This window comes from Triturus cristatus, chromosome 10 (genome assembly GCF_964204655.1).
Source record: "Triturus cristatus chromosome 10, aTriCri1.1, whole genome shotgun sequence".
Classification (NCBI taxonomy): domain Eukaryota; kingdom Metazoa; phylum Chordata; class Amphibia; order Caudata; family Salamandridae; genus Triturus; species Triturus cristatus.
The window spans coordinates 768,447,074-768,459,810 of NC_140593.1; the positions used below are offsets into that span (position 1 = coordinate 768,447,074).

Sequence of the window (12,737 nt, forward strand, 5' to 3'; positions counted from 1 at the left end):
GTTATTCAGATTTTAAATATTACCAAGTTCATTGCTGATACGTGGTATTTAATGGAAGATTAAGTTTATTACATTTTTGAAGTGTAAATTGTAACAATTTTAAGTAATCATATACAATAAACTATTTGACTGACAGTGGAAATAGTGACACAACAATTTCATGTGCATTAGATTTGTGCCAGCTCTTGATTGAGCAGGCATCTTGGTTCAGCTAATAGTGATTATGTGAGTATTGGCTGTTATCATGAGCAAAACACCAGAAATTGAAAGATTGGGGACAACATTTGCCCCCGCCAAACGCACTGCAAATGTTGTCCCCAAACTTTCAATTTATTGTTAATCTTTGTGGCAGTTGGGCACGCCACTAAACCTCTCAGCACGCATCAAGGATTACTGGAAGTAAATTAAACGTAACATGGAATATAAGGAGTGCATCCCCACCCCCATAATTGTTCAAAACACCAGAAACACATCACTGGTAGAAGGTACAGCTGTACTTTGAATTGTACTTTTTTCGCTGCTTCATTAACTTTTTTCTTAACTCAGAGCCGAAAACCATTTCACTGTTTCTTTCACGCGTCTGCATCACTCGTGGTGGTGGAGAACACGTTTACATTGAAGATAAAATTTGCCATTGATGTACTTAACAACTCCATCAACAAGGAATTCCTGTACTTGCTTTGAAAACTTGGGACACGATTTAGAGTTTGGCAAACAGGGTATTCCTTCATAAACATTGCATGTTCTGCCAAACTCTCGGACCCGCCGCGCTACTGTAAGTCAGGTGAACCATCAGCTTTCCAAGAGCAGTGCCCCTGTTGGCTCCATTCATGGAAAGCTTACTCCAACGGTCTGATGGAGTGGAAGTCATCGCAGTAAGGGTATCACACTGTCCACCCTAGTTAGGGCTTAGGGTCTGATGTCCTTTATTTTCTGTTTGTTACCCCCAGAGAAAACCTGGGCCGTATTATGTATACGGCGCACTTTCCCTGTTGGCACCTGGTGCACCTTTTGAAAGGTCCGCTAGGCACAAACAGGCAAGGTGCGCTGTATTATGTAGTATGCACTCCATCCAGGGCAGTCGTGAACCTCAAGTGAAATACAGAGCATCTGCTTCAAAGCCGCTCCATGTTTCACACTGCAAGCTGCATGACGTCTGCACTTTTAAGAGGAGAGAGAGATTCCCTTGCCGCCAGGTGCAGAGAGTGACTACGCCGCCTGCAGGGGATGTCTGGGTGAGCTGCCTTTAGGAGGTACACGGAAATTGTCACCATTTTGTGGAGCACTTTTAGTGCACTTCCTAAAGGCATATTTGTGTCTGCGCCCCCATTCATATTACAGCATGAGAGCAGAGGCAAAGAGATTCCCTTATTTTCATGGGGCCACGCCCCTATGCAAATGAGGGAACGTCCTCTTATAAGATTGCTGGAGCAACATGTGAGCTAGCACTCTCAGTATTACAGAAGGGGATGCACAAGCATCTGTGGCCCCTTCTGTAATACTAAAGTGTCCGTGGGTACACAAAGCGGGAGCACATGCCCGTTGTGCCCCTGGGGCACAATGTGTAATATGGCCCATGGTAGTAATGAACAGAAAATTTTAAGAAAATGACACCCAGCCCCATGGAGAAAAAAAACGGGATATGTGGGGTCACTAGTTATTTGTTGTTCAAAAACATACTCCCACTTTTGGGGGTTGTTTTTGAACAAGAAAAAGCTGGTGGGCGGCCTTCAAAACTGTCAGCAGCCATCAGAGGAACCCCTGCGGTCGGAAATCACTGCTGGGCTGATCTCTAAATATGGCAGTCATCTGTATGTCAGTGTGGTGGACAAATCCTTCACTACCATAACGGGCAGAGTAAAGACCGCCATACAATAAATCAGGAGCTTAGCTTCCATTTAAAGAAGTCCATAGATGTCGATTCACCAAAATATCAGGGGTAGCGGAAGTGACACCTTACACCGTTTGACCTCAATGACATCACAGGAAGTGACATTATAAAACTTTTGACCATGAAACCCAGGAAGTGATGCCACATAATCTTGCTCCAGATAACATCACAATAATGGATGTCACTAAAATCTAGTGTACAGCTCATAGAGAAATATATTGATAATCCACTAGTGGGATTCACAGAAAAGAGATATAAAAAGTAGTGGTCATGGCCACCGGTAATCAACCATGTAGATCGCATATTGAACATGAACTATATTTTTTGCTTTATTTACAAATTTTGATTTTTGATGACTTGTAACGAACTATCCCACTTGAGGAATATGCAGATTATTCAAACACATCATTATGCGTGGCCAAATGAGACTTTTGGCTGTTTTGCATCCCCATTTAATGAAAAAAATGAATTTAAAAAATGAATAGTGCGTACATAGAGGGGTTTTAGGTCACCTCTCTCCTCCATTGGTCGGTTTAACAGTAATTCACAATTGCTTCCACCCACTGCAGCATACAGCATGGAGCTTTGGGTCAACCCACTTTTTCCACTGGTTTCCTTTAACTGTATGAGTGGTAGGATTTCTTCTGTTTCCAGGGATGATGGGCCAATGCTTTGCTATTCCCAATTTTTTTCTTTCAATCCTATATCCTTTTTTGAGTTTTTAAAATCATCCTAGTGTGATAAAATTAAGTTGTCAGGTTACAGTAATCCGATAGCACCTTTTCTTTGCACCAGTTATAATGATATTTCCCAGTGACATGCATTTTCTTTTTCGTGGCCATTAGTCCAACAAGATCCGGCTTCGTCCTATAAGTCATTCTTCTGTGTTACTCTTGTATTCTCCCATCAACCCCTCCTCGGGTCTAGGGCCCTTGGCCTGCCACCCGCCATCTTGGAGCAGTGTCTCACCCATTAGGACTCTTGGTATATCAATCTGGTCCCAAACCCCCATCCAGACCATGGTACCTTCTCCATTTCCCCCACACTCTGCGGAATTTCCGGGGACAGCCTCTCGCTTTGGAGGTAACCCTTTCTGCCCCCATGTACATATCCATTCCCCTCCTCCAATCACTCAATTGGGGGGGGCCACAACGCTCCCCACGCCCATGCCACGTCCCTTTTCGCCACCACCAGGGCTAACATTGTAAAGATCAGGTGTGGACAGCTCAAATCTACATCAGTAGTTATCCCCAATAAAACAAATTTTGGTTCCACGGGAAGCGTTGTCTCTAGCACCGTACTTAACTCTCCTAGTATTTGGTTCCAATAGGTGTGGATATTGGGGCAGTCCCAAACAATGTGATAGAAGTCCCCCTGCGAATGTCCACATCGGGGGCAACTGGAATCACTAGCTCGACCCATACGATGTAGCCTAACCCTATCATAGTATACCCTATGTAGTATCTTATATTGAATGAGTCGAAGGTGGGATTTAATCGTGACTTCTCTATGGTGCATCAGGGCACCCGCCCAGTCCATTGTGTCCATCTCGCCCAGATTCTGTTCCCAAGTTGCTCTCAGTTTCCCCAGTCTATCTGGCATGTTATTATTCAAGGTCTTATACGTCAGGGATACTATCTTCTTGGGTATCTGTTCTTGCAGCAGACGACCCTCCAATGGGGCATATTCGGATAAGGGAGAGGAGAGCGCCACTTCAGCCCGAAATGCATGTCGCAGTTGCGCATATTTAAGGAACTGGGTGGGGCGTAGCCCATACTCCACCGCCAGGGTCCCGAAAGGCTTAAGATCCCCTTTGCCACTAGGTCCTCCAATGTTGAGATTCTGATATCATCCCAACCTCCAAAACCCCCGAGTCTGTGGAGTTCCTTCAGCCAGGAACAAGTCCATATCGGCATCTGCTTTGTTGGTTTATGTGTCCACCCCATTGTCTTTGTCGCCCTATCCCAGACCTCTATGGTTATCTGTGTGGCCGGGAGTAATCGTCTCCTTCCTGTGCCCCCATACAAATAGTGCAAACTGGTGCGGCGCGCCATGGTGTCCCTTTCCAGTCTGTATGTGGGGTGATCTACTGATGCGTGGAGCCATTCATTGATCGGCGCCAGGTGCTCAGCCCAATAATAAGGCTCAATATCTGGTGAGGAGATCCCTCCATTATACTGGTTTCTCTGGAGCGTGTCAAAGGCTATCCTCGGTTGTTGTCCCAGCCACAATAGAGAGCGCAATTCCGTATTTATCGCCTTAAACGTCTGTCTGGGGTGGGGAAAGTACTCATTTTGTAGGGCATACAGAAAACGAGGTAATCATTTTAAATATTGCAGCTCGGACTAAAATCGTGAGGGGAAGGGCCTTCCATCTAAGGGCATCGTCTGCAAAATTCGTAACCACTCGCTGGATGTTTCTTTGATAGGACAGATTTCTGTCCGTTGTCAGGTAGATCCCCAGGTACGTAAACCCCATCTTTGTGACCTGGAGGGCCCCAGGGAGAGGGGGCCACGTTTCCTCCTGTCGTGGGCTATACAGAATCGATTTGTGCCAATTTATTGTGTACCCCGAAAAGGAGCCATACCTTCCCAGGAGTCTAAACAGTGCGGGGACCGTAGTGGCCGGTTGAGCAACATACAGCAGAATATCATCCGCGTAGAGCGAGATTTTTTCTTCCTGCGTATCAGTCCGCGATATTTGAAATCCCTGTATCTCCTCTGCTTGCCGGATCTCACAGACCACTATTTCTATGGGGAGGGCGAATAGTAGTGGAGATAGGGGGCAGCCCTGCCGGGTCCCCCTCCTAATAGGAAAGTCGTCAGATAGGATCCCGTTCACCTTAACCCGAGCTCTGGGATCAGTATATAGAAGTCTCACCCATTTCCTAAAATTAGGGCCATCGCCATATTTGATCAGAGCTGCCTCCCAAAAGGCCCAGTGTACAGCGTCGAACGCTTTTTCGGCGTCGAGGGAGAGAAACATATGTGGATCCTCCCGTCCCTGTACCTCCATGAGCCAATTCTGGGTCCGTCGTAGATTTTGCCTAGTCGCCCTGTCTGGCAGGAATCCTGTCTGGTCCTGGTGCACCAGGCCCGAGATTACCTGGCGCAGGCGGAGGGTTAAGATCGTCGCCAATAGCTTAGCCTCCACGTTCAGGAGGGAGATTGGTCGATAAGACGCGTAGTCCTCTGGGGGCCTGCCGTGTTTATATATAGGCATGATCGTGGCTATCCGAAGATCAAGTGGGAGGATGCCCTCGTGGGCCACGTCTTTAAACAGTACTTGCAGGGAGGCCGTCAATAAATCGGCCCCTCTTTTAAAAAATTCAGCTGGGAGTCCATTTGGACCTAGGACTTCCCTGGGCGGAGTCTGGATATTGCCTCTCTCACTTCCGTGGCCGATATGTCGGCCTCGAGGGTCTCCTTGTCCTCATCCGTTAAGATCGAGGTTCGAATAGTAGCCAGGTAAGCCATGATCTCTTCTGATTCACTCAAGTCCCTGGCTTTGTAGAAGTCCCTGAAAGTAGGAGGCAAACGTCTGGACAATCTGGGGATCCCCCCTCTGTAGCTGCCCCTGCCCGTCGACCACGCCCTCTAACCACCGAGCATCCCTTTCCTTACGGCTTAGCCACGCTAAGAGCTTCCCAGACTTGTCCCTGATGTCGTATAATCTATGTAGGGCCGCTTGTGCCTGTGCTTTGGCTTCTTCCGTTACTAGGGCTTTATTATTCTGTTGGGTATCAGTCAGGCGCCGGAGCACCTGTGGGTCCCCTTCCGACAAGTATCGACGCTCCAGGTTCAGTATTTGGGTTTCCAGGGAATTAAGTTCCTCCTGTGCTTTTCGCTTCCCCCACGATATTCGATTTTGGGCCCTATCTCGGAGCACTGTTTTGTAGGCCTCCCACACTACAACGCCCGACTGCACTGATCCCACGTTCTCTGCAAAGTACACTAAGGCCCTGCATTATCTCATTATTCTGAAGATCCCATGTCGTCAGTCTCCAACCTCCACCGCCGGCCCCGGACATCCGACCCAACCGAACCAGAAGGGGGGAGTGGTCCGAGATCCCTCTTGCCAGGTACTCGGCCTTGTCATCAGCCCCAAGTGCATGCCAGGGAAGAAAGATATAGTCCAGTCTCGAGTGTACCTTATGTGCCCCTGAGTAATATGAGAAGCTTCTGGGGTCTGGGTGGAGCCACCGCCACACGTCTGTCAGGCCCAGTGTAGTCATAACCCTGGCCAGATGCGTAGTCAGGGGGCTGTCAGTTCAGTTCCCTGATCGGTCCATGGGGGTGGACATAACGTCATTGAAGTCACCTTCTGTGATGTGTAATGTGTCTGGTGTGTCTAACAGGATATCAGCCAATCCGGAGAGGGTCCTGGCCTGGAGTTTCGGAGGGGCGTAGATCGAGGCTATTGTGACCCTCCGTCATCCCCATGTCCCTGATATTCCCACATAAGTCCCCTGGGGGTCCGTCCAGGTCCGGGTTGCTGTAAAGGGAGGGGGGGATTTTTTAATCAAGATAGCAACTCCCCGTGAGCCCGCCATGTATCCCACATGTGCCAGTACTTTGTAGGCTCCATTTGCAAGAAACCCACATTTCGTTCCCTTAAGGTGGGTCTCCTGAAGCTGTACGATATCGGGGCACACCCGTTTAACATGTGCCGTCACCAACCCTCTTTGATTTTATCCCCTAGGCCATTTACGTTCCATGTGAGAACCTTGTAGGGGCCATTTACCTGTCCGTCCGCGAGGGGTCTATGGTCAGTCAAGGAAGCCATGGAGTAGTGTGTCTCGAGTTTATCCCTGATAGAGGGTGGACGGTGAGCGTATATACCTGAGTGTCCCTGTGACCAGTGTGCCAACTATACATAAGATAAAACCTTCTCAACCATAGAACTAGTGCAACCCCCTCACCCTCCCCTTCCCCCCCACCTCCCCCTCCCTCATGACTCATCCCTGGCAAAATGCTGAGGAGTAGACTTTAGGGAAGGTAGAGGTCTATCGCCCTCCCTCACCCAACTCACGCCACAAGTTCCAGCTCCTGCAGCAGTCCCAAAACCTTTGGAACAAAAACAGGAAGAGGTAAAGCTCGAGACAAAGAGAGAGAATTCAGAAGGACCACGAGGAACGCAGCCACTAGGTTACCTCTAGTCCTCCGTAGAAGTCAACACAGGAAGAGAGAGAGAAGAATAGAGAAAGGGGCAAGAAAAGGAGGAAAGAGAGAAAAGAAAAAGGAATGCGTGTCCAGCGTGCATGCTCCGGTATGATAGTCCAGTCCACGGCCAACCTCGCAGGCCCATGTTCACGAGTTGTAATTGTAATTGTAATTGTAATCAGTTTTCTATAGCGCGTAGTTAACCTCGGGCATCCCAGCGCTTAGTCAGACACACCTTGGCCAAAACCGAATCAGACACATCATAGAGGAAATAAGTAAGATTTCAGCAACTTCCAGAAGCGAAGAGTATCAGTTTCTGACCGCAGCTCCAACGGGAGCGCGTTCCAGAGGGTGGCTGTATGGACCGCAAATCTTCTGCCACCAGTACGGGCCTTGGCTACTCTAGGAACCTGAAGTAAAAATTTCTGGTCGGAGCGCAAGGCTCTGGAGGCTTTATAGGGCACCACTAACTTCCTTAAAATGGGGGGGCCTTTGCCCTGCAGAGTTTTATGAGCTATGCAGAGGGATTTGAACTTGACCCTCTCCCGAACAGGGAGCCAGTGCAAAGACTTCAAGGCTGATCTAGTCGACTGTCTCCTAGGCACATTGGTCAGTAACCTGGCCGCGGCATTTTGTACTTGCTGGAGCTTCCTCAGCGTTGCTTCAGGGGCACCAAGGAAGATCGCATTACAATAATCTAACCTTGATACAATCAACCCCTGCATAAGTAACTTCCTTGAGGAGGGAGGGAGAAGGGGCAGAATTTTACGAGCAGAGCGAAGAAGCCCAAAGCAAATCCCTGCCGTTTTCTTTGCTTGGGTCTTAAAAGAGAGTTCTTGCTCCAACCAGACTCCCAAGCTCTTAATCTCCTGCTTGGGGCAGGGAAGATCCCCCAGGCAGCTAGGCCAGCTAGATAGAGGGAGTGCGGGAGCCTTGTGCCCCAGCAACATAATTTCGGTTTTAGAACCGTTCAGTTTCAGTGCCGATTCGCACATCCAGGTATAAACCTGGGACATGCATTGATGCAGTACATCCGGATTCTTCACCAATTGGGACAGAGCCACCACCAACTGAGTATCATCGGCGTAGCTAACTATTTTTATCCCAAATGGGGCCACCAGATCCTCCAGGGGGGCCATATACACATTAAACAATGTGGGGCTCAAGGAAGAGCCCTGTGGCACCCCACACTGGAGGGGAATTGATGAAGAGTGCTCACTGCCCTCCCAAACCTGATATGTCCGGCCAGTAAGGAAAGAGCGGAGCCACTGCAGCGCTACGCCGCTTACCCCTGCGTTAGACAGCCGTTGGATCAGCACTTGGTGGTTGACGGTGTCAAAAGCTGCACTGAGGTCCAGGAGGATCACTGCCACTGATCCTCCTGAATCCAAAATGCTTCTTGCTTCGTCCACCACTGCCAATAGGGCGGTGTCGGTGCCATGACCCGGGCGAAAGCCAGTTTGAGTATCTCGTAACAGACCGTTGGACTCCAGAAAGCTGGACAATTGATGGTTCACCAGCCTTTCTGCGATCTTACCCAGTCCCGGCAGCAGCGAGATGGGCCTGAAATTTGCCAAGTCCGAAGGATCCAGGCTAGGTTTTTTCAGAAGAGCCTTTACAACAGCCCTTTTCCAACCCGGTGGCACGACACCCTGAGCCAGGGATATGTTGATGAGGTTCTTGATCGGGCCGCGATGACAGATGCCACCTGTTTCAGGAACCTCATCGGGGCAGGGTCCCCTGGAGAGCCGCTCTTCATAGAGCTAAGCTCCTTTATGACTTCTGACATCGGGTCAAACGAATCCAGTATGGCATGTCCTACTCTTCCTTGGCTCACTGAGTCAGTGCTCTGTGAAGACCGTGGTAACAGAGATAGAATATATTCTCTATTTTCAGATGGAAGTAATCCGCAAGTTCCCTGCACTTCTCAGCGGGGTTATCATGGGTGACTGATGGCTCAGGGACTTTGAGGAGCTCCTTAACCACTTTAAAGGTCTCTCTAGAAGAGTTGGACGCGTTTTTTATTTTTTCCTCGAAAAATTGGGCCTTAGCAGCGCGCAAGGCATTTTTATAAATCCTAATTGCTGGGCGATATTCCTCCCGACTTGCCAGTCCCCAGATCCTTCTCCAGGTCCTTGCATCTTCTCCTCAGGGTTCGCAATTCCGGTGTATACCAAAGGGCCGAGCCCATTCTGATCCTATTCTTAGCCACTCTTTTTAACGGCAAAACGGCATCTAAGGAGTTGATCACCCACTGATCGAAAGCCAGATCGCCCATTGCCGGATCAGCGGCCAGGGGAGGGCAGGAATTCTCAAGCTGAACAGTCCAACTTTCAACTGAGAGTTTAGACCAAGCCCTTTCCAATGAATAAACTCTGGGAGACAGAACGGATCTTGGGTCACATTTCAGGGTCATAGGTATCAAGAAATGATCTGACCATGGTAAAGGACAGGCAGCCAGAACCTCTAGGAGCGGGATGTTTGCAAAGATAGGATCAAGAAGGTGACCCTTAATGTGAGAGGCACCTAGATTGTTTAAAATCAGGTTATATGCTTTCAAGTCACAGCACAAATCGGCAGCTGTTAAGTCTGAAGGCTCATTAAAGTGGAGATTTAAGTCCCCCAGTACCATAAAGTTGGTGGTAGCGGAGGCCAGCAGCGTGACAGTTTCCATTAAGGAGCTAATAAAGCCACCTAGGGCCCCTGGAGGGCGATATATAAGCACGCCTGAAATTGTGACAGTGGGGGAGGTTCGCAGGGAGAACTGACAACTTTCACAGTCCTGTATCTCACTGTTCTGAGCCCTGCACACAAATACATCTCTGTATATGATGGCTATCCCTCCCCCTCGGCCCAGGGGTCTATCCAGATTGTGTATAATGAAGCCTGGAGGGAGGGCGCGACCCATGTCCGCACCGGAACTGGCCGTAATCCAGGTTTCTGTCAAAAACAGAATGTCCAAGTCATGGTCCTGTATCAAAAAGTTGATCTCTAGTGCATGACAAGGCAGGGATCTACAATTTAACAGGGCCATTGATAAAGTGTTCTTACCCCTGTCGGCTAGTGTCACCTTACAGTTCCTACATGCCAAAAAGGGTTTAACTCCCTTGTGAATGTGCTTACAGGTAGTTATTTTAGGGGCACGCAGCGACATAATCCGGGGGGTCACTCTGGGATGCCCCTGCCTCTGTCAATGTTTCTTGTTCCATCGCCAGTATTTCAGCCGTCAGAGGGTGCATTGAGGGACCCACCACCTCCTCCTCCCGAGAGGAAGAGCGCCTGTCTACATTTTCATCTTTGGTATCTGGCTGGGGACGTCCAAGGGGGCGGAGCGCACGAGCGCCCGCCGAGAGTCGAGAGTCTAGTGATCCACCCCTGCATCGCCTACGCCTGCCCGTGCCCTCAGGGCATAAGGGATGGCCTCCAGGGTGCGATCCTTACGCAACTGCTGAGGTCTCAGCGATCTTTGGGAGTCCAAAGGCCGATTGCCAGCGCCGCCTGAGGGTGCCGCGCCGTGTGTTTGTGTGTCTGGTCGTCCCAGGGCGGGGCGCTCCTCCAGCCACTGCCAGGCCTCATCCGGAGTCTGGAAGAAGTGGGATTTACCCAAAAACAGCACTTTCAGTTTTGCAGGGAAGAGCAACATATATTGTATCTTGCGCTCTCTTAATTTGGCTTTAACGGAGTCAAAAGTACGTCTCTGTTTCTCTACTTCCCTACTATAGTCCGGAAAAATCATTATGCGCGTATTTTCATGCCTTATTTCCCCTAGCTTCCTGGCTTCCCTAAGTATCATATCTCTGTCCAGGAAATTCAGGAAGCGCGCTATCACGGGCCGGTTGCTGTGCCCCTATGGGGGGTCGGGCCGTCAGCGCCCTGTGAGCCTTTTCTATGACGAAGCAGGAGGAGAATTTGTCTGTCGGGAAGGTGCTCCGTAGAAAAGTGTGTAGGAATTCCGCCATGTTCGTCCTCTCAATTCCTCCTCTAAATCCTACGAAGCAGAGATCGTTGCGTCTTGCCCTGTTTTCCGCATCGTCCACTCTCCACAGCAAGTCCTTATGAGAGGACTGGAGTTCCTTCACCTCTTTCTGCGGGACTTGTACTGAGTCCTCGGTCTCGCCCAGCCTCGTCTCCGTCTCCGTGACCCTGTCCGCCAGATTCCTGAGGTCCTGGTCTGCTCCCACTGCGCCGATCTGGCTCTCCAGTGCCGCCCTGGATGCCTGGATAGCCTGGAGGAGGGTGTCCGTATCTGAGCGGGCCCCCAGGCGCTCCCCCTGGGGAGGGCTGATGACCTTTGCGTACTGGCAGGGCCGGACTGGCCGTAGCGGGCACCGGGCAATCCCCCGGTGCGCCGCACGGGTGGGGGCCGGTTTTGTTATAGGGCCGTTTTTGCAGCATAGCTGCAAAATCGGCCCTGTAAGAAAATCGGCCGAAAAGCGGCCCTGGCAAAGAGCTCGGCGGCACCCCCGAGCACTTTGCCAGGGCCGGTTTTGGTTCCCAGTCCGGCCCTGCGTACTGGTCCATTCTGCCCTGGCAAGGCGGCTTCTGTTCCCTGTCTTTTCCTATATTGAGGTGGCTTGGGCCTGGGTCAGTTGCATCGTTCCCCGGACCGGTGATCGCAGTCTAGCCAGGGGGAACACGCAGGACTGTCTCGCCAGTCGACCGCAAAGTGCACTCTCTGTCCTCAATGTGTATGAGGCCCACCTCAACGGTCCACAAGCAGGCAGCCTCCCAAGGATATAGCGTGAAAGGCGGTTCCTCGTGGCAGTCTCTCAGGGGATGACTGAGCTCATCCAGCCCCAGATGGATCCAGGTCTCCCAGTTGCCCGAACACAGCCTCTCCCACCTCCAGCACCAGCCAGGGCGCTCCGTACTTCAGCTGCCCCCTCCGCTAGGCCCCCTCTGTAATCCAAGAAACCAGGGTCTCCGTCACTCTCCAGCCGTCCTCTTAGTCTCCAGTGGTAGTAACAGCGCACAAATATTGAGCAGTAGTCGGGGGGGCAGCCCGGCGTGCCATCCCACCACCAGGCCTCACCGCAGCACCTCGGGGGCCCGGTCTTTGGACGCAGTCTCCTGCCTATTCTGGCCGGATCTTCCCTTGCGTGGATCTCTTCACCCACCACAAATTGTCACGCCGGCTACTCACGTTCCCACAGCTCCGGAGCCAAGTCGCTTCACTCCACTTTGCTAGGCAGCGGATCCGCCCGCACCTCGTGTAGGCCGTCCCACTCGCCGATGCACCCCACGCCGCCTCCGCATCCAGGCCTGTCTCGGATCCCGGCCATAGCAGCACCTTTCAATCCCAGAGGGGGGGGGGGGGGGGGGGACCCTGTTCCCAGGCCCTCGATGTCTCGTCCGTTCCAGCCATGTCCCCAGGGATAACGGTCCGCTCCGGCAGCTTCGGATGGGGCTGGGGAGGGGGGGGCCAGCCCCCCACAACAGCTTTGTCTCCCACAGCTCTTCAGCCCACGGTCCAGGCACCCAAGTACAGTCCCCCACTCCGTAGCATCCCCACAATGCCAAATTGGGGTTCCCCCTCAGCGCAGGGCCAGTCAGGGTATCGGGTGACTGGAGGTGCCAATCCAGTGCTGCAGCCCACCACCAGGCCCCACCCCAATACTCCGGGGACCCAGACTCCAGGCGCCATCTCCCGCTTCCTCTGGCCGGATCCTCCCTCGTGCGGGTCT

At 51.2% G+C, this 12,737-nt stretch overlaps 1 protein-coding gene across 1 annotated transcript in view; it reads right to left on the bottom strand.

Annotated features, from left to right (window-relative positions):
- LOC146789981 (uncharacterized) overlaps window positions 1-12,737 on the bottom strand; it is a 131,566-nt gene that overhangs the window by 111,077 nt on the left and 7,752 nt on the right. The window lies entirely within an intron of this gene.